At 43.0% G+C, this 21,374-nt stretch overlaps 1 protein-coding gene and 1 long non-coding RNA gene across 6 annotated transcripts in view; one reads left to right on the top strand and one right to left on the bottom strand.

Moving 5' to 3' along the window:
• Positions 1 to 21,374, bottom strand: part of aatkb (apoptosis-associated tyrosine kinase b) — a 327,637-nt gene that overhangs the window by 207,697 nt on the left and 98,566 nt on the right. The gene's annotated exons all lie outside the window — the stretch shown is intronic.
• The window catches only part of LOC132380296 (uncharacterized), a 28,400-nt gene that overhangs the window by 2,569 nt on the left and 4,457 nt on the right, over positions 1 to 21,374 (top strand). The window contains exons 2-3 of the long non-coding RNA XR_009507727.1: positions 14,600 to 14,815; positions 17,525 to 17,586. This is a non-coding gene — a long non-coding RNA (uncharacterized LOC132380296). The remainder of the gene's footprint in view (positions 1 to 14,599; positions 14,816 to 17,524; positions 17,587 to 21,374) is intronic.

The raw sequence follows: 21,374 nt of genomic DNA, 5'->3' as shown, positions 1-21,374 counted from the left end.
GAAGGTTCTATGGTTTAATGAAACCAAAATTGAGGTTTTTGGCCATCAGACTAAATTCTATGTTTGGCTTAAGCCAAACACTGCACATTATCAAAAACACACCATCCCTACTGTAAAACATGGTGATGGATGCATCGTGTTATGGGGGTGCTACACTGGAGCAGGCCGGAGGGATTGTGAAGGTAGAGGGTAAAATGAAGGCAGCAAAATACAGGCAAATCCTGGTGGAAAACCTGATGCAGTCTGCAAGAGAACTGCGACTTGGGAGAAGATTTATTTTCCAGCAAGACAATGACCCCAAGCATAAAGCCAAAGCTACACAGGAATGGCTTAAAACAACAAAGTTAATGTCTTGGAGTGGCCAAGTGAGAGTCCAGACCTCAGTCCAATTGAAAATCTGTATCTGGATTTGAAAAGGGCTGTTCACTCATGATCCCCATGCAATCTGACTGAGCTTGAGCAGTTTTGTAAAGAAGAATAGGGAAAGCTTGCAATGTCCAGATATGCAAAGCTGATAGAGAGCTATATCCACACAGACTCAAGGCTGTAATTGCTGCCAAAGGTGCATCTGCTAAATACTGACTTGAAGGCAGTGAGTAATTTTGCAATCAATTATTTTGTGTTTAATAATTGTAATAAATTGAGACCAATTTGTAGAAATGTGTTTTCACTTTGACATGAAATGGTCTTTTCTGTTGATCAGTGTCAAAAAAGCCAAATTAAATCCATTGTAATTCAATGTTGTAAAATGATAAAGCATGAAAACTTTCAAGGGGGAATGAATAGCTTTTTATAGGCATTGTAAAGAGCATTAATGAATTGTAGAGAGAAATGCATTTTGCAGATTTAAAGTTAACTTCCATCAGTGGTATGAAGGACACAAGAGATTTTGCAGATGCTGGAAGTCTGGAGCACACATACAAAAGTGCTAGAAGAACTCAGCAGGCCAGGCAGGAATAAACAGTCAACATTTCAAACTCAGTGTTATATTGTATAACTCCAAAACAAAAGAGAACAATTGAAAGAAAAACAGTCAGAAATGCCCGTCTTTGCTTCGATTTTACTTCAGTGAGCTGTGCACTTTGTAATGTGGTGGCATAAAGAGGTGTGCCACTCATGTATTTGTACATATAATTCATGAAGAATTATTTCACTGAACAAAGAATGCTTAATCAAACAATATATTTACAAAGCAACACACAAAATGCTGGAGGAACTCAGCAGGTCAGGCAGCATCTATGGAGAGGAGTAAACAGTCGACATTTTGGGCCAAGACCTTTTATCAGGTGTCGATGAAGGGCCTTGGCCCAAAACATCGACTGTTTGTTCTTTTGGATAGATGCTGCCTGACCTGCTGAGCTCCTCCAGCATTTTGTGTGTGTTGCTTTGGATTTCCAGCATCGGCAGATTTTATCATGCTTGTATTATATTTAAAAATATTACTGAATTATTAAATAGACAACACTCAGGACTTGGTATCGAGGGTCACTCTCTTTGTACTAGATAGAATCTTTGAGCACCACAGCACAGAATCAGGCCCTTTTGCCCATCTAATCTATGCTGATCCATTCTTTCACCAAGTCCCATCTACCAGCGCCCTGACTATAACTCTCCAAACCCTTCTCACCCACCTACCCATCCAAACTTCTCTCAAATGTTACAACTGAATCCACATCTTCCACTTCTCCTGGCACCTTGTTGCACACAAGCACCATCCTCAGAGTGAAAAAGTTACCCCTCATATTCCCCTTAAGATACTTCTCCTTTTACAGTAACCCTATAACCTCTTCTTCCAGTCTCACCCAGCCAAGCAGAGGAGGAAAAAGCCTGCATCCATTCACCAAGAGGTACACCGTCTCAGATAGAGTCACAGCACAGAGAGGGAGAGAGACAGCCCCCACCACACTGGGCCGCAAGTGGGCAATAATCTGACAAACGTGCCCAAAGTGCCCAGCTAGACAGCAGGCCTTCAGCCCACAGAGTGACAGCTCGTCATTTAACACAGGAGAGCATCGAATTGGAAACAGACTTGAGCTGCCTCAAAGCATGATCATTCAAACAGAATTAAAAGGATCCCTGTCAAAGCACTGGGTGATTAAATGGAAGACTTGAAGCACATTTGGGAGCTGTTCAAAACGTCCCTTTTGATTTGCCCTTTCAGTCAATATGCATTCAAAGAACATTCTGTGCAGTGTGTCCTGCTTTACGCTGAGTTCTCTTTACTCATTAACCTTGCACTTGTTGAAGGCAGCAATACCCTTAGGTCATGGTTCGAGACCCACCTTGTTCTCATGGAGATCCTAATAGATCGTTCTCACAGTAGATGCTGGAATCCAGAGCAGCAAACAATCTGCTGGAGCAGCTCCGGGGTGTGGGGGGGGGGGGGGGGGGAGGGGGTGGTGTGAGTGAGAGAGAGAGAGAGAGAGAGAGATATGATGTAGTCCTTTTGTCCCACAGATGCAGCCCAACAAGCCGAGATCTTCCAGCAGGTTGTCTGTAGCTCGACCTTCTTCTCTCCCTTCACTGTTACTTCAGTCTCTTCCATTTCGAAAACCTCAAACAATCAGCACTCCCTCAATTCTGGTCTCTTGCTCTCTCCCAAACTTAATTTACCCCCTCAGATGACATAGAAGGCCACATAAATGTGAGGTACTGGAATCAGGGTGAATATTTGAGTCTGTATGAGGAGATGTATTAAGTACCCTGTATGAAGGGGAAAGAAAGATTGCAACAATAAGATAGAGACTGAAAGGTGTTATTGGGAGAAATGGAATTGGAATTAGTTTATTATCCACACAAGAGACTCTGAAGATGCTGGAAATACAGGGCAACACACACAAAATACTGGAAGAACTCAGCAGGTCAGGCAGCATTTATGGAAATGAATAAACAGTCAATGTTTTGGGCTGAGACCCTTTTTCAGGACTGGAAAGGAATGGGGAAGATGCCTGAATGAAAAGCTGGAGGGAGGGGAGGGGAAGGAGGACAGCTAGAAGATGACAGGTGAGGCCAGGTTGGTAGGAAAGGTAAAGGGAAGGAATCTGATAGGAGAGGAGATTGGACCATAGGAGAAAGGGAAGGAGGAGGGGACTCCAGGGAGGCAATAGGCAGGTGAGAAGAGGTAGGAAGCTGGAGTGGGGGAAGGAATTTTTATTTACCGGGAGGAGAAATCGATAGTCATGCCATCAGGTTGAAGGCTACCTGGATGGAATATAAGGTGTTGCTCCTCCACCCTAATGGTGGCCTCTTTGTGGTGTAAGGGGAGGCCATGGCCTGGCATATGAGAACTAGGATGTGTATCCGAATTTAAATGTTGGCCACCAGGATGTTCCGTTTTTTGGCAGATGGTGTGGAGGTGCTCGATGGAGTGGTCCCTCAGCTTACAATGGGCCTCACCAGTGTGGAGGAGGCCACATTGTGAGCACCGGACACAATGGGTGACCCCAACAGGTGAAGCATTGCCTCACCTGGAAGGACTGTATGGAACCCCAAAGGGAGGTGAATGGGCAGGTGTAGCACTTGTGCCACTTGCAGGGATAGTTTATTATTGTTAACACAGGGAGAAAATTCAGCCAGTGTCACCTCCAACACAAACTCAGTGATTAAATGTGTTACGCCCGTGGCCCCCTCCTTTTTGCGAATCGCAGGATCGCTATTGATTCGAGTCAGGAGACCCAGGAAATGAGAGAGACAGACACACAGATTCCTCAATGATTGGAATGTTTCCTGGGCCTCCGAGATAAAAAGCCACAGAACAGGTCATTCTCTTTTGGAGACAGGATTGTGTATTGAATGCTGTACGATTCATCGAAGCCCCCCCCCCCCCCAGGCAATGAACCGAGGGGGGTTGGTGGAGGGATTGCATCATCCCAACCTGATTGACATCTGAGACCCTGTGAGTCAGAATAAAAGAGGGTCTGTGGGCACAGCCCCTCAGACGCACCAGAAGAAACGCTAGCGATCCCGTAATAGCGAAAGCCGGTGGGAAGGCCACATGCGTCCTTTTCCATTTGCCCCGGAATCGGTGGGCCTTTACCATGGAAGAACGGTTTTTAGCTAACAACGGGGAAATCAACTCCCAACGACTCTCGAAGGATTGACATCATAAAAGGAATGGGCAAGTTTTAACCATCTTTCTCTCCAACCAAAAAGCTGCAGCTTGAATGAACTAAAGTGACTTATATATTTCCATCGGACAATACATTATCCCCTAGACAACAATAGAGCTATTTCTTATTGATTATTATTATACCCACGCTTTTAGATTTAGTATTGACGACATATATTATCTGTGTGTTTGCATTGATATTATTTTTGTGTATTTTTATCAATAAATTAGTTTAAAATATTTTAAAATAGTTAAAAATAGTACCATCAGACTTCAACGGACCTCTCTATCTTTGCTGGTAAGTGACCCATTTACGGGGTACGTAACAAATGAAATACTTGTCCCATACTTGGTGGGTTCTGGAGCTGGTGTAGCATCACTGAGTGCATTTACATAAAGCCCTGCCACGAGAAAGCAGCATCCATCATCAAAGACCCCCATCATCCAGACATGCCCCCGTCTCACTACAGTACTACCATTAGGAAGGAGATACAGGAGCCTCAGGTCCCACACCGCCACATTTTGGAACAGTTATTGCCCTTCAACCAACAGGTTCCTGAACCAGTGTGGACAACTTCATTCAATACTACTCTGAGCTGATTCTACAATCAACAGACCCACTTTTCAAGGACTCTTTACAACTCATGTTCTCAGTATGATTATTTTTACTCACAGTTTATTATTATTATTATTTTCTCAGTATTATTGTTCTTCTTTTGCACATAGGTTATCAGCCATGTTTATATATAGGTTTCTGTAAATTCTACTGTATTTCTTTTTTTCCCTGTACATGCTTGCAAGGCATTGTGCGCTGCAAGTGTACTTTGATTTGAGCCTTGGTCCCAGAGGAAAGTTGTTTTGTTTAGTTGAAAACATGTTGAATGACAATAAACTTGAACTTGAATCTCAGGATAGTATATGGTAACATATATATACTTCAATAATATGTTTACTTGAACTTATGAACTTTGCCTTTCTCTTAACTAAGTTTCTGTAATTCTAGACACTAAGCTCATCTTCCTTGTGTGTTATACACCTTGCAATGCAATAAATATACACAGTACTGTGCAAGTGTCTTAGGCACATTTATGTAGCTAGGGTGCCTGTGACTTTTGCACAGCATTGTATTTGCCAACATGGAGAGGAGAGCAAGTTTGTAAATCTGGCGGGAGCAGAGGATGTTAGGGATTGACGAGGGTACAGTGCTGCTGGAGGAGGGTGGGACAGGTGGAGAGGAGTGCCAAGGGTAGGGTGGGGTGTGGCACAAGTTCTGACACACCCAGCCCTGAGACACCAGGCAAGGTCATTTGGTTCTGATCAATTGGTTTATTGATCATTACAGAATTTCTCTCTGGTGCTTCCTGCTCCCTCTCCACTCCCTTCCCCTTTTCCCAACCATGATTCCCCTCTCCCTGTCCCCTTCCCACTTTCAGTCCACAATAGAGACCCGTATCAGAATTAGGTTTATCATTACCCACAGACGTCATGAAATTTGTTTTTCATGGTGGCAACAGTACAGTGCAAGACATAAAATTACCACAGTACTGTGCAAACCTCTTAGACAACCTAGCTTTATCTATATATATATATGTTTAGACTTCTGCTCAGGACTGTATCTGACTATTTGTTTCACCATGTTCACCTGTCGTCCCATTTCTGTTATTACATTTGCTCTACCTCCGCCTTCTTCTCAGTTTACATGCTGACTTACTGCTCTTGTTCCGGACCTCTCCCACACAAGTCCAAACTTCTCAATTTGTGTGAATGTAATTAACATATTATGCAAAACCTTCTCAGAATCTGCTTCTGTACTTATCTGTGTATTTCAGAATATCTAAATATTCATGCATACAAAAGTATTTACTTGACACCTTTTTAAAGTTCTTGTCTAGTGTTTAAAACTTTGCGAGGCATAAACATTGGCCACCAAGCCAAGTAAATTGGGGGGTGGGGGGTGTGGGTATGAGTGTTGAAAGGCCTTCCGGTTGGGAGGCTCAAGATCCAGACCCAAAAACACAGGCGATCGGGAGAGTGAACACAAAACTTCGGAGAGGAGTGGGGAGGAGGGGGTTCCCTTCTGTTTCACAGGGTACTGGCAGCGGCACTGGATCAGAAACCAGCTGTCACACTGGCACTCACCTCACATGGAACAGGGGGAGTGTGCTAATGGAAAGGCAAAATAAAGCAGTAACTGAAACAATGAAAAGCTGTGCGTTAACGGAGTAGTCCTGAGTATTTTGAAGACAGAACAATCCCTAGCAACCAGAGACTAATTAAAGGAACACTTGTAAATTGAATTTAAACTAAAAATACACTAGGTGAACACTCCTGCACCTAATAAAGTGGCCACTGAGTGTATGTTCATCGTCTCCTGCTGCTGTAGCCCTTCTACTTCAAGGTTCAACATGTTGTGCATTCAGAGATGCTCTTCTGCACACCACTGTTGTAACACCTAGTTATTTGAGTTACTTGTCAATTTCCTGTCAGCTTGAACCGGTCTTGTCATTTTCCTCTGACCTCACTCATTAACAAAGTGCTTTTGCCCACAGAAGTGCCGATCACTGGATTTTTTTTTGTTTTTCATGCCATTCTCTATAAACTCTAGAGACTGCTATATGTGAAAATCCCAGGAGATCAGCAGTTTCTGAGATACTCAAACCACCCTGTCTGGCACCAACAATCACTCGATAGTCAGTCCATAGATTACATTTCTTCTGCATTCAGTGAACGGCAGTTCTGTGGGCGGAAGTGCCTTGTTAATGAGAGAGGTCAGAGGAGAATGGCCAGACTGGTTCAAGCTGACAGGACGGTGACAGTAACTCAAATAACCACATGTTACAACAGTGGTGTGTAGAAGAACATCTCTGAATGCACAACACATCGAACCTTGAAGTGGATGGGCTACAACAGCAGAAAATCACAAACTTACAGAAGTACACTCAGTGGTATCTCCTGTACCTAATAAAGCGGCCATTGAGTGAATTTAATGACTTGTATTTAAGTTTCCTGGCTGATGTGGTGGGATTTGAACACACATATCTGGATTAACGATCCAGAACTCTGGCAGTTATAGTCAGTAACTGCACTGCAGCAACCCACACTGAGTCGTTATTAGGAAAGATTTAACTTGCCAGGGCTTACTTCTGTATTGAAGATACCCAAGAATGATCTTTAGAAGGCTTCAGGCAGTAATGGTAAGATTATCACTGTCCGAGGATGTGCACTGAGCAGAACGCAAACGATGTTCTCTCAAGGGTGTGTGTGCACACACATCTTTTGCTACCAGCGCACAAAGGAATTTAAACTGCACACAAAACGTTGTCATTCTCTACCTCATGGACATGTTAAGTATATTTCATGATTATACACAATCATACTTCCTTTTCCAGTTTCTGGTGCAAATGGTGTTGACAACTTGGAGTTTGCAATGATTTGTCTGCAGATTTTAGAACTGACCTATTTATACTGTTTTTATTGAAGAAATTATTGATTCACTATTTCAAATTCCAAAGAGGCAAAGGGCATGAAGTGCCCTTTGTTCATTAAAGCGGAATGACTTAGTGAAACAATAGAAACTGCTACACCAAAAGCTCATGAGGTCAGGAACATGCAGCTACGAGAAATATTTATGTACAATACAGAAACTGGTGTTACCTGCGTGTATTTGCGATGCAAAAGTTGCTGGAGAATTTGCAAGTGGGAAGAAGTGGAGTGATATTTGGAAAATTGAATTTTTAAAGCAACTTTTAGCAAGGAAATCACATATGGATGGTGTGCAGAAGCAAGAAAATTCTGCATTACCTGCTACAGGCCCGCTACCTACATTTTGTGAGAGTGCAGATAAACGAGAGCGAAAATGATCAAACCCAGAGGAGATCAAAGTTTTTGCTGACAGTGGTTTGCTAGCTGTTAAAATAAATGTCTCTCTACATAGCCCAAGATTTTTGAGCACACTGGTCATTACAAATTGGGGGAAACATTGAGCACAAGTGTCACTCTGCTTCCGGCGCCAACTTGACATCCCAATAACTTACAAACCCTTATAGCTTTGGAATTTGGAAATTGGAATTTGGAATTTGGAGAGAATGTAGAAACTCCTCACAGACAGCAGCGGAAATTGAACCCAAGTTGCTGGCACTGTGAAGCGTTACATTAACGGCTACACTGCCATGCCAGCTTATGATCACAATAATGGATCTTTCTGTTCCAATTGTGTTCATCCTTGTAGAATTTTGTGTAATCTATGGTTAATTGTCCAGTGAGGGCTATGTATCTGATGCTGCTGCAAGTAAGTTTTTCATCACACCAGTGCATGTGGCAATAAACTCAACTTTGACCTTGACAGCAATCACGCCCCTATCCTGCATTCACATATCTGAATTATGATTCATACAAGGTCTGTATTTTTGCTATTCCAGATGGTGTATATTTTTAGATCAGTTTAGTCACTGCAATAGATTTTCAATAAGGTGTTTGATAACATTGTAAAGTGTTCTGTGAGAACTTATTGATCTTGCTGTGGATCTGGCAAACAGGCTGTTTCATCATTAAGGAGATGCTGATCTTCGGCTTGCCATTAATTCAAATCCTTCTCCAAAGATCACCACTTGTCATGGTGGAGGGGCTTGAGAGCTCCTGAGATCCTGATATTGATGCCATATGGAGTTTAGCTCCTGGTAGAACACAAAACATGCTGTAGGGATTTAACAGGTCAGGCAGCATCTCTGGGAATGAATGAACTCAGCAGGCCAGGCAGAATCTATGGAAAAGAGTACAGTCGACGTTTTGGGTCAAGACCCTCCATCAGGACTGGAAAAAAAGATGAGAAGTCCTGATGATAAATGTTGACTGTTTATTTTTTTCAGTAGATGCGGCCTGGCCTGCTGAGTTCCTCCAGCATAGTTCCCCCGCTCCCTCTCCTTCACCATTTCCCATCCCCTTTTCCCTCTCTCACCTCATCTCCTTGCCCACCCATCGCCTCCCTCTGGTGCTCCTCCCCCCTTTTTCTTTCTTCCATGGCCCTTCTGTCTCTTTCAGCAATCTACTTCCCAGCTCTTCATCCCTCCTCTCCAGGTTTAACCTGATGGTCCTCGCTCCCTTCCCTCATCTTTTAAACCTACTCCTCAGTGTTTTTACTCCAGTCCTGCTGAAGGGTTTCAGCCCGAAACGTCGACTGTACTCTTTTCCATAGATGCTGCCTGGCCTGCTGAGTTCCTCCAGCATTTGTGTGCTTCACCTTGGATTTAAAGTATCAGCAGATTTTCTTGTGTTTGTAGCTCCTGGTAGGGTCAGTCGTGATCCAGGGAGAGGTTCCAGACAAACAGTGATCCAAGCAAGACTTCATCCAGTTGAGCTGATGGAAGATCATGACACATCACAGCGGCAGTGAAGGACGAGGAAGGCTGCAGTGAAGGTCCCTAGTCATCAAAAGCATGACCTTGATCTGTCGAGGACTGTCTGGTGGCTGCCCACACAACAGCCTCCCCGTGTTACACACAGACATTCTCCAGTGAAGGAATCCAGCCTAAACACGTGGACCCCTGGGATAGGCCTCCGCAGGCACCTAACGACCCACCGATGGACAGCCTCTTGGGACACCATGTTCGATTCGAGTGATCGCACTACCAGTTCAGGACAAGAACTGAAAGGGAGTTTTGACACTGTCAAAACCTTACTGGATAAGGAACTAATCCTGATGGTTCTGATAATGTTCAGGAGGGTGAAAGGGACTAATTGTGAGGTCAGGAAGCCACTTGGGTCCTCAGGCCTATTCTATCTGCATTTTAAAATCCATCCATCTGCACAAGTTCCACAACCTGCCTTTTTTCATGATAGACCTCTAGACATAATACTCCCTACAAAGTTACAGACAGATTACGTTTTTACAGAAACACATTGTACTTGAGAAGCAGATTCTATTAAAAAGGAAACACAGTAGATAAATTGTTTTGATTTTAAGTAAGCGTGCAATAATGTGACAAATTAGAAGTTATTAATAAGACCACAAGACATAGAAGCAGAATTAGGCCACTGAAGTTTAGGATGTGAGGAGGATGCCAAGCAGCTTCAGGGGGATACGGACACGTTTAGTCAAAGAGCAAAAAGCGTGAGGTTGTCCAAGTACAGGAGCCTGAAGCCACACACCGAACGCTTCAGGAACAATTTCTTCCCCTCCGCCATCAGATTTCTGAATGGCCCATGAACTCTGCCTCACTTTTTGCAGTATTCTTTTATTATTTTCTACTTGTTGTAACAGTAATTGTTTTAATGTATTGTAGTGAACGGCAGCCACAGGGCATCAAAATTCACAACATACAGAACTGCACAAAAGTCTTAGGGACATATATAGAGAGGATGCCTGAAACTCCTGCACAGTACTATATGTTGTGAAATTTCCTTTTTTGCATACATGATAAAAATTATAAATTACAATGATATAAAAAAGAAAATTAAATAATTAGTGCAAAACGAGAGGAAGCATTCTGAGGTAGTGTTTATATAAATGTCCAGTACTGTGCAAAAGTACTTTTGCACTGTACTGTACGTCAGCGCTGCCTGACCTGCTCAGTTCCTCCAGCATTTTGTGTGTGTTACTTTGGAGTTCCAGCATCTGCAGACTTTTTCGTGTGTATCATAAACCTGATTCTCATTCTTTAATCAAAATAATGAAAAGCAATATATTTTTAATGATAGACTGGAAGGGAGCTGAATACCATTGTGTACAATGAATGAAAGAAACCATGCAGATATAAAAAGCAATAAGGTACGCTGGTCATTATCGCCAGAGCATTTGAATACCAGAGACATCTGACTCCAATGATACAGGGCCCTGGCAAGATAGTTTTTGGAATAATGCGTATACTTTTGGTCAATCTACTTATGAGGGATATGTTGCAGCAGAGGTTTACCATATTGATTGACAGGTTGGTGGGTTTGTTGCAGAGGGCAGGTTGGCAGACTGACTATACTCTCAGGGGACTGGCTATATGCTTCAGTTAGAGATGGTCTAATTGAAACATACAAAATTCCATTGGAGTTTGACAGGGTAGACGAAATGTCTAAAAGCAGAATCACGGTCTAAAAATAATGGATCAGCCCAAGATTCAAAGAGCACTGCAGCACAAAAAAAAAGGTCCTTCAGCCCATCGACTTTAGCCATTCCCATCTCAAATGGGTAGAAGTTCCCTCACCTGGATGTAAAACCTTATTAGAAGTCTCTAGTGGCTGTCTGTGGGATGACTAATCTCAGGGTTGTATACTGCTTATAGACTTTGATAAAAAGTGTACATTGAAGCTTAAATAAAGTGACTGCTAGCCAAGAGGCCCAAGGGGACTCAGTTTATTCAGGATAGAAACCAAGATTTTTTTGGTGTTGGGGGAAGTTGGCATTGAGGTAAACATTCAGATAGAACATAGGGCTCCGTGCAAGCTCTTCAACCTAGAATGTTGTACCAACCTCTTAACCTACTCCAAGATCCAACTAATGCTTCCCACCAACATAGCCTCCCATTTTTCCATTGCACTTCACAACTCTTTGAAAGGCTTTTGACAGGCAGAAGCTACATTAACAACTGCCTACAGTTCCGATCATCAGATGGCCAGCTGTCACTCCGCACATTAATAAACTCATTAACTCCAGAGTGCAGCTCCTGCTGCTTGGGAAGCTCTGTGTCACAGGACTCACAACTTATGAAACTCTCTTCACATTCAGCTCAGGCGGGACGTGAAAATGTAATGATCATTAATATCAACCGCTTGACACATTCCAAGGTGATCCAGATTAATAACATTCCTTTCCCTTAATCCTACATTTTCAGAAATAATATGCAAAAGATTATCGGCCATATTTTGAAACAAAATTGCTGTTCTTCCTGCTATTTAAAAAATGCTGGAATTACAATTTTTAAACAATCTTCATCGAGGGCTCAGGGTTGGAAAGGATGAGCAGCTTCAAGTTCCTGGCATCAGCCTCTCAGAGGACCCAACACATTGATGCAGTCATGAAGAAGGCACCCCAGTGGTTCTACTTCATGAGGGGTTAGTACGTCACCAAAGAATCGAGCACGGTAGCAAAGCAACCACCAATCAGGATTTAATTCCCCTTTGATTGGGAGTTTGCATGTTCTTCCCATGATTATGTGTGTTTCCTCTGGGTGCCCTGGTTTTCTCCCTCATTCCAAAAAGGCACACGGTTACGGTTAGTGAGTTGTGAACTGGAAGCATTAGCAACCTGCTCTGACTTGACATACACAATGTATTTCACTGTATGTTTTACGGAACACGTGATAAATAAAGCAAATCTTCATCTTTAGATACACAGTGGAGGAGATACAGGAGTCTGAAGACCCACACTGAACATTTTAGGAACAATTTCTTCCCCTTTGACACCAGATTTCTAAGCGGTCCATCAACACTACCTCATGACTCCTCTTTTGCACTATTTATAAATTTATTTTCCATTTTTATTGTAAATTATGTTTTATGTCTTTCAAGTTGCCACAAAACAATTGGTCAAAGGGGTAGGTATTAGGGGGCATAGTTAATGGGGGGGGGCTGACAATAAATCTGATTCTGATTGTTCAGCAACCTTTAATGCTGGAAATCATGGCAGCTGTAACAAAGAGAAATGGACGTCCCACCTTGGAGGGAAGTGGTAGGGAAAGGTGTTGCACAATTGGGCAAAGGTGTAGGTTGTAGAGAGCATCCTTGAAAAGTGGCACACAATTGATCAAAGGGTAGGTATGAGGGGGCATAGTTAAAGTAATGGGGGGGCAAGGTTTCTGGAGGGAATCTCTGAGCTCAGATCTTTCCCAGGTGACAGTAATCCATTCATTTAATTTTACCCCAGTTTCGTGAATTGGTCCAGGAGGATATGTAGGTCTTTTGCAGAGGTGTCACAGGTAGAATCACAAGTTTTAATATGCAACAACTTCTGGGAAGCAGTGAGATAGTATTGCTAGTCATCCAAGGTTTAACTCTGAGAATTATAGTGGTGCATATTAACTGCAGGTTGGCAGGGTGGAGATAATTCTCTACCAAAGGAGGTGTGAGGTGCTCCTTCCCTCCGCTAGCCTGCAGGTCACTCTTGGGCGAGGTGTAGCCCCCGATCAGGGTCACATGAAGCCTTGGACGCAGGTGGTGAATGGTTGTAGGAGCAGCTGGTGCACATCACGAGTCCGGCTCATGCACCCACTAAAAGAAGGCAGGCAATCTCTGAAGAGTTTTGATAATGGCTGGGGGTCACCCATCTTGTAAAGACACTGCCCAGAAGAAGACAATGGCAAACCACTAATTGCCAAGAACAATTACGGTCATGGAAAGACCATGATTGTCCACATCATACCACACGGCACACAACAAATGAATATAAACTACAAGCTTTAGTGAGTTGCTGAGCTATTGGGTAAAAATAAACTGTTTGAAAACCCTCACATTATGTCTGTAAAAGCTGTGAAGCCCCATTTCTTCCTGGATGCTTTCTAATAGCAGATACTTTCCTCTGATGCATGGCTATCCATCTCTTAGTTCCTTGTTCTCCTTCAACAGTCACCTTCTGATCTGATGACATCCATTATCAAGGGACCCCACCATCTGGACCACGCCCTCTTCTCTTTGCTGCTTTAAGGAGCCTAAAGACACACACTTCAAGATTCAAGCTTCTTCCTCACTGCTATCAGGTTCTTGAACTGACCTGAAAAACCCTTAGCCTACCTCATATGAAATTTCACTCAGTTAATTTGCTGAGAAAACACTTCTTTTTTTACACTGAAGGAACTGAAACTTCTTCGCGTTCTTCTACAAATCTGGCCGACTTCTGGAACTGAAGCAACACATGCAGCCTCTGTGGAAGTGAATAATCAATTGATGTTCTGGTCTGAGAACCTTCATCAGGATTGAAAGGGGAGGGGGGGAAACTGAAGAATAAAAAGGAGGGGGAAGGGATGGAGCAGTAACTAGAAGATGATAGATAAACATAGGTAGGTATTAAAGGTAAAGGGCTGGAGAAGGAGGAATCTGATAGGAGAGGGGACAATGGAAGAAGGGGAAAGTGGAGAGGCACCAGGAGGAGGTGATAGACAGGTGAGGAGAAAAAGTGGGGAATAGAAAAGGGAAAGGGAAGAGAAAAGAAAGATTACTAGGAGGGAAAAAAATCGATGCTCATGCCATCAAGTTGGAGGCTACCTTGACAGAATCTGAGCTGTCGTTCCTCCACCATGAGAGTGACCTCATTGTGTCAGAACAGGGAGGCTTTGAACTGACATGTTATAACAGGAATGGGGATAGGAATTAAAACATTTGGCCACCAGGAAATTCCACTTCTGGCTGATGGAGCAGAGGTGCTCGACAAAGCGGCCCCCCAGTTTATGTTGGGTCTTGCCAATGAAGTGAGTGGAGTCACCTACAGCACTCTGCTTGAATAACAGCAGGATTACCCAAACTCCATATTAAGGGTCTCGGCTCAAAACATTGACAGTCCATTTCTCTCCACAGATGCTGCTTGACCCACTAAGTTCTTCCAGGACTTTGTGTGTTTGTAGAATCTCAGATGGTTGTGAGGAAGCATGCAGGAGTGAGATTGAATTGCTGGTTTGCAAAAACAACCTTCCACTCAACATCAGTAAGACCAAGGAACTGATTGTGGACTGCAGGAAGGGGAAGTCCTGGAAACACACACCAATCCTCATCGAGGAATGAGCAGTGGAAAGGGTGAGCAATTTCAAATTCCTGGGTGTCAACCTCACTGAACGTCTATCCTGGGTCCAAGATATTGTTGCATTTACAAAGAAGGCAGGACTGTGGATATATTTCATTTAGAGTTGGAAGAGATTTGGTGTCTCACCAAGGACTCCAGCTAATTTCTGGAGATGCACCATGGAGAACATTCTGACTGGTTGCATCACCGTCTGGCATGGAGGAGCCACTGCAGAGGATCGGAAAAAACTGCAGAGCAAACTCAACTGTAAACTCACTAATTCCATCATGGGCACCTGCCTCCCCAGCATTAAAGTGTGTGTGTACTTATTGTTATGATTTATTATTTTTATTATTATATATAGCACTGAACTGCTGTTGCAAAACTACAAATTTCATGACATATGTCAATGATATTAAATCCGATTCTGAATCTGGTAGTTCCAGAGTCCAGCATCCTGCATCTGCATTCACTTGTGTCTCCAGTTACCTGATCTAGTTAACTTTAACCCTGTCACCGTATGCTGACCTTTGTTTGAAATAGTGGTGCATTTGTGAAATATTTTGGTAATTTCACTTTAGCTCTTTTTTAGCCTTGCAAGTACTTTCTCTACTTCTGCCAGATTTTTGTGCTATTGGGAAACTTGAGCAGTATCACCTGATGAAGCATTTCACACCTGGACTGAAACTTTCAACACAGATTAATAAATTGACCTCATACCCGAGGTGACAGAACGAATTTAGTAACACCGATCCAACCTGACCTTCTTCCTGGGCAAATAATCAGAATCAGGTTTAATATCAGTGACATCAAATTTGTTGTTTTGAGATGTCAGTAAAGCTCAATACATAGAAAGCTATGAATTAGAATAAGGAATATATATAACAAATGTTAAATTAAAGAAGTGCTGCAAAAATAATGAGTTAGTGTTCATGCGTTGGTTCATTGTCTGTTCAGGAATCTGATGGCAGAGGGGAAGATGTTCCTAAAATGTTGAGAGTGGGTCTTCAGGCTCCTGGACCTCTTCCTTGATAGTAGCAATAAGAAGAGGCGGGGTTCCTTAATGATGGATGTCACCTGTTTCAGGCAGCACCTTTATAAGATGTCCTTGATGCTGGGGAAGACTAGTGCCCACGATGGAGCCGGTTGTGTTTGCAACTCTCTGCAGTCTTTTCTGATCTTGTGTGGTGGCCCCTCCATACTAGACGGTGAGCCAGTTTGAGTGCTAATTGATTACATTAACAAGTCTATAAAAACAAGCTGAAAACACGATTGGTCAAAAAGAGCTTTATGCTCAAACATAAACATGAGCACAAATGAGGAAAAATATTTCTAAAATTTGTTGAGACACAGTAGGCATTTAGCAATTATTAATTAAACAAAGAGCAGATAAGATTAAGAAAATATTTGGACAGAGAATTTATTCTCTTAAATATCTGATTTTTAAATTATTGACTTATAATTATTACTGCTGAGTGATCAAGGGATATTTGTACAAGATCTCAAAATGTTCCCAAAATGTTATTCATGAGAAAATGTTTAAAGTTCTCAGTTTCTCTCAGGAATCAGTTACAAGAACATCTGGAGTTAAGGTAACTGAGGAATAAATCAGAGGGAGTCAATAGATGCTTTCACCCAGTAGATGACGAAGGTCCAAAGGGTCTCAGCCTGAAAAGGTGGTGGAGGCAACAAACACACATATCTGAAGGTCACTGATTGAGTACTTGGAGCCGTTTAACCTACCCAATGCACAGACTGTGAGCTAGAGGTGTGATTAGCACTGATCCCTCAAGCTGCACGGGGGCACGGCCGCACGGTAACTGAAATGCTCCCGCACACATAGCCCTTGTTGTCTTGTAGCTGGAATTAGGCGCAGTTAGAAAAAGTTTATGAAACATGGAAGATTTTCTCTGATGTACCTTATTTCATCATACCTTTCAATTAATAAATAAAATCAAAAGTATGTGATGTTTCAATATTTATAGTATGCATATTACAAAAAAGAACACATTTAAAAGTGCCGTGCAGTTTTAAGGCCTTGTAAGTATTTTCTGCTAAGAACAATGGCTGGTCCACGCAGCTATATAAAAGAAAACTGGAGAGAAGGCGATTAGGCTGGAATGCTCTTATTTAGGAAGGTGGAACATTGAAGCAGGTTCAGGGGTTTGGTGAGTGAGAGAAAACACTAACTGCGAATAAGCGTTTATTTACAAACAGTAAAAATTGAATCAAACATTCATGTTCCCCAAGTTACACAAACCACAAAGCTGAGTATTCAACAAACAGGTACTTAGTTAAGAGTGCACGTGACGCACACCTCCAAGGGTTCTGCACAGCTTGCCTTGAACAAAGGAAGAGAGAAAGAAGCTCCTACACACTAACCTTTACACCCAGGGTATTTGAAACTCGGCTCTAGGTAGCCAACCAATGGGGAGAGCAGCTGCAGTTTTTGAACTAACCAATCACGATGGAAGTGACTGCCCACAAGCAGATAAGCTACAGCCCCACAGATGGGACTGAGCCCAAAAGGCCAAATGGCCTCAGTTTCTGCCTTGAATTTCTATAACAAATAGAATTTTTGGTGGCAATATTTTCCTGAATTCAGATTGGCTAGGGATTCATAGAAATATAGAAACATAGAGCATGGAAAGGTGCTATTAACAACCCACCTCACCCATGCCAACCACAACACAAACCATTCTATTTCTGGTTTTTTGCATTAGGCTGCATCGCCCTAATCCTTTCCTGTCTGGTTCCTGAATAGTTGTTTGAATTGAAACACTGGGTGAGTACTGTGCACAGGCCTGGCTCTTCTATTTGAGGAAAAACATGCTAGCTCTGGAGACAGACCAGGTGAGTTTCACTTGGCTCCTTCCTGGGATGAGAAGGTTGTCCCCATCATGAAGAGCCAAAGAGCATGACCCCCTTGAGGAGAATGAGAGGCGATTTTATTGAAACATGTAAGATTTCAAAAGCGTAGATGTTTAAAATGTTTTCACTTGATGGGTGGAAACATTATGACAAGATTTAAGAGAGTAGTCATAGGTAAGAAATGGCGATGAATCTCTGGACTTCTCTACCCCAGAAGGTTATGCAGACTAGATCATTAAGTACACATATTATTGAAAGACTGAAATTGAGGGTGAGAAACTGCTACTGAGGAGTTGAGATCAGGGACAGATCAGCCATGATCATATTAAATGGTGATGCAAGCTTGAGGGACCAAATGGCTTACTCCAGCTCTTATTTTTTGGAGGGATTAAAGAAAGTCAAGGAGTTGGTAAAGATATGAACATTATTTACCGATTACAAAGTTTATCTGAACGGTTGATTGTGAAACCAGGTTCTTGATCAGTAAAGGAATCAAAGGTCACAGTGAGGAGAAGAGGGTGGAGAGGGATAATAAAATCAACCGGGGTAGAATGGTGGAGCAGACACTATGGGCAGAATGGCCTAGCTCTGCTCCTAGATCTTACGGTATTAAGTTATGAGAACAGCAACTCTATTCATGAAGTGACAAGAGCCAGCCATAGCTGAATATCAGCAGGTGGGAGGCTCAATAATGCAGCTAACAGGCAGACCATCATCTCAGAATCAGTAACCAAGGGTTAGGAAAATTAAATGGAGCATAACAGGGCTCTTCCTCAATTTGTCCGTGAGGCTGATCACTATCACGGGGTTCTGTGGAATCCTAAGCACTCCCACACTGTGAAATTAGAGGAGAATTTCTGTTATGAAGAAAATAAATACCAAATCATACAATAATGGAAAGATAATCCTTGCCAATGACATAATTCTGAATGAAACGCATCTCCACAGTTCAATATAAATCATACATCTCAAGAAATGCCAATGGAATAAAATATAACAACACACACACAAAATGCTAGTGGAACATAGCAGGCCAGGCAGCATCTATAAGGAAAAGCACTGTCGACGTTTCGGGCTGAGACCCTGCGTCAGGATATAAGCTATTTTATCGGCCTCCTCTACTGCCGTGATGAGGCCACACTCAGGTTGGAGGAGCAACACATTCCTTATATTCCTACTGGGTAGCCTCCGACCTGATGGCATGAACATTGATTTCTCTAACTTCTGGTAATTGCCCACCCCTTTTACCATTCCCCATTCCTGTTTCCCTCTCTTACCTGCCCATCACCTCCTTCTGGTGCTCCTCCCCCCTTTCCTCCGTGGTCTTCTGTCCTCCATCAGACTCCCCCTTCTCCATTACCTTATCTCTTTCACCAATCAACTTCACAGCTCTTCGCTTCACCCCCTGCCCCCTCCCTCCCAGTTTCACTTTCCACCCACCCCCCTTGTACTTTTTCCTCCTTCCCTTCCCCCCACCTTCTTGCTCTGACTTCTCTCCTCTTCCTTTCCAGTCCTGGTGAAGGGTCCCGGCCCAAAATGTCGACTGTTTATTCATTTCCACAGATGCTGCCTGACCTGCTGAGTTCCCCCAGCATTTTGTGTGTGTTGCTTTGGATATCCAGCACTTGCAGATTTTGTTGTGTTTGATTATAGAAACTTAACATCTAAAAACATAAGGGCTGCTAAGATGGCTCAGCCTCCAGCATTCCGATCCTCTTTTAATTTTGCCTGGCAACAGTTAATGGGTGTGAACAACACCATCAAATGTTCAGTGTACTGATGTAATTCTACATTTGTTTATAATGAGGACCACGGTCGAGAGAATTAGCACGTCAAGGCTGACAGAGAATACAGGGATGAACACAGTATTTGTACTGGGTCCTGCACATTCCCTCACCAGCGTGTCAAGGGGAGACATGCGAGCGTGGGTTCACTACTTGCAAATTGTTGCCTTTGATGATGGGGGGTGGGGGAGGAGGCTAGATTTTATTTATTTATGGGGATACAGTGAGAGTAGGCCCTTCGACATGGGACAATTTACCTACCAACAGATACATGAACTGGAACACCTGGAGGAAACCCACGTGATTACAGGGAGATCATACAAACTCCTTACAGGCAGCGGCAGGGGATGAACCAGGTCCACATGTACTGTAAAGCGTAGTGCTAGCCATTACGCTACCCTGCCGCCCCAAGCTTTCATATGCACTACATCACCAATGTGTATCCTAGATTAGTGAGTGTATCGACATTTTATCCAAAGATCCATTCAAGAGTCTTAGACCACAGGAATTGTTAACAGGTACTGAGGAATTGGCACTGGGCAGAGCAACAGCAGGTGGAATTTAACCCTGATAAGAAAAGGTGATGCATTTTGTGAGGTTTAATAAGGGTAGGATATGCACAATAGATGGGAGTATTGAGGAACAAATGAACATTGGTGGAAAGTCCATAAGTCTCTAAAGGTAGCATCAAATGTTGATAAGATGGAGATGACATTGTGATGCTTGCTTTCATTAGCTAGGGCATACAAGTCAAGAGCATGGAAATCATGGTTCTTTATAAGACACAAGTAACTCTGCAGATGCTGGAAATCTTCAGGAACTCACATAAAGTGCTGGAGGAACTCAGCAGGTCAGGTAGCGTTTATGGAGAGGAATAAACAGTCAACTTTTCAGGCCAAGACCCTTCATCAGGAAAGGGTCAGAGGCTAGAATAAGAAGGTGGAGGGAATATAAGCTGGTAGGTAACAGGTGAGCAGGAAGGTGATCAGTGGGAGGGGGTAGGTGAAGGAAGAAGCTGGGAGGTGATAGGTGGAAGAAGTAAAGGGCTGAAGAAAAAGGAATCTGACAGGACAGGACAACGGTCCATGGGAGAAAGGGAAAGGGGAGGGGCACCAGAGTGAGGTGATAGGCTGCTGAACAAGACCTTGGTTAGGCCACAGCCGGAGTTTTTTTTTGCAGTTCTGGTCCCACGTCATAGGAAGGACATGACTGGATGGCACAACAGCCAATGAAGTGCAAAATCTGAACTGCTTTTTCCAGAACACTAAATAGGGAAAGAGCTGGCCAAACACTCTTTCAGAATTGCTGTGCCAGCCACGGACTTGTGCCAGGTTCGTGTATGCCCCATTGGCTTGTTCACTTCCTGCACACCATCTATCCCTACCCCCTCCCACCTCAGGATACAAAGATCCACCAATTTCACCCTTCAGTATACAGAGAAAGGAATTTCAGGTTCAGAACCCATTTTTCAATGCAAGGACATGAGCAAATAGGAGTAAGCCACTCGGCCCCTTAAACCTATCCCACAAGGCTGATCGGAGTCAGAAAGGAAGATTGTTGCTCTTGTTGGAGGTCAATCATCTCAATTAAAAGATACCTCTGGGAAATGACCCAAGCCCAATCATCAAAGAGATATTCATTGATGATAAACATCAATGCCACTCATGACTCTTCAGATAATGAAGCAGTCCAAATCCAAGCACAGTAAAACCTGGACAATATCCAGGCCTGGGCTGATATAACATCTGCCACACACAAGAGCCAGGCAATGATAGCAACCAACAATAGAAAGTCCATCCATCATCCCCTGACATTTAATGTTATTTCTATCATCGAGTCCCCTCTATCAACATTCTTCAAGTCACCACTGAACTGCAGTAACAACATACACAATGTGGCTCAAGAATAGATCAAAGAC

The sequence above is a fragment of the Hypanus sabinus genome, chromosome 23, assembly GCF_030144855.1.
Source record: "Hypanus sabinus isolate sHypSab1 chromosome 23, sHypSab1.hap1, whole genome shotgun sequence".
In the NCBI taxonomy this organism is placed as follows: Eukaryota; Metazoa; Chordata; class Chondrichthyes; order Myliobatiformes; family Dasyatidae; genus Hypanus; species Hypanus sabinus.
The sequence above is the reverse complement of the archived record's forward strand: the minus strand, read 5'-3'. Positions and strand labels throughout refer to the sequence as shown.